We start from the raw sequence: 1,418 nt of genomic DNA, 5'->3' as shown, positions 1-1,418 counted from the left end.
CTAATAACAGTGGTTATTGTTAACTTTATAAATATTTTTGTGACTAGCAGTCATTCGTCCAATAGCTTAAAACATTTCCAGTGCAAGAAGAATTTTCTATGCGAAAGGGCAAACATTTTAAAGTTTATTATCTAATTTGTTTAGAAAAATTTAAATTGTTATGTTATCAAATATTATTGAAAATTTATTATTTTAAGGAATACCTGAAGTAGTTCTGGCCCTTAAAAGAAATTATAATTTGAAAAATCTCAAATTCTAATACTTTGCCCCAAAAATTGTTCATCACAGTGGTTATTATAATCTTTTAAATTCTTTTTGTTATTAACTGTCATTCCTACATGAATGTCAAGCACTTTTAGCAAACAAAATTTTTTTTACCGATAATAAGACTATTTGTCAATTTGTTCATAAAATTGGTTTATAACAAATAAATTAAATAATAAACAAATTATTTGTATTTTATGAGTCCCTAAACATTCATTTAAGAAAATATAAAGTTTTTCTGATCAGTTATTAAAGCGTAAAAAATTGTTATGTACAAAATTTTAGTTTTTCCATACTTGAAGTGGAAAAATTATTAATAACAAAATAGAGACAAAAGTTCCGAGAGTCAAGATCTATAGAATTTAATGATCTTTAATTTAAAATAAAAAATTCAAAATCACAAAAAAATCGAAGGCTCTGAACATTTTTTAATGAAAAAAGTGCATTTCCTCCAATTATTTAATTCAAAATCTTCTTTAAATTTTTTAATAAAATCATTAGGCGCTGAATGCAGCGAGAAAAACGCTTTCAAAATTAAGCAACAAAGAAATTATTGAACTGTATAAATGTATATATAATGTTCGGTTTAATTTAAATAAATATATACATTATATTAAATAATATTAAATCCATTTTATCATTTATCAGTCTTGTGATTGACTCTTTACCAAATGATTCCCTCAAACATTTTAATTATAATAACTTTTTAAAAATATTCCCTTCAAAAATTATAAATTGTTAAGATTTTAAAGGTACAAAGATTCTTTACTTTGCAACATAAGTTGTAGTCTACCATATTTTAATTATTATTATATTTATATTGGATGTAAGTGATATATTTTACTAATTCTTCTGATCATGTATATGTTTTAAATATTTTTGTCATCGAGGTCTTAAATATTATTTTTTCATTAGCTACATTATTAATTTTGACAACGAAAGAATTTTGTTTTAACTAGAACAAGTAATGAAATCAATAATATCAGCAAAATAAATCATAGAAATATGAAGTTCGAACTGCTTTCAAAATTTATTTCAAATTTAATTTTATTCAGATTAAGGGCATGTGACACAGCTAAATACCTATATTACCGACCTCACTTTTTCCGTTCACTGAATGTTTTTTTGAACCTAAGAACTTTTTTTGTAAATAA

Source organism: Belonocnema kinseyi, chromosome 2, assembly GCF_010883055.1.
Source record: "Belonocnema kinseyi isolate 2016_QV_RU_SX_M_011 chromosome 2, B_treatae_v1, whole genome shotgun sequence".
Classification (NCBI taxonomy): domain Eukaryota; kingdom Metazoa; phylum Arthropoda; class Insecta; order Hymenoptera; family Cynipidae; genus Belonocnema; species Belonocnema kinseyi.
This window is presented reverse-complemented; position numbering follows the sequence as displayed.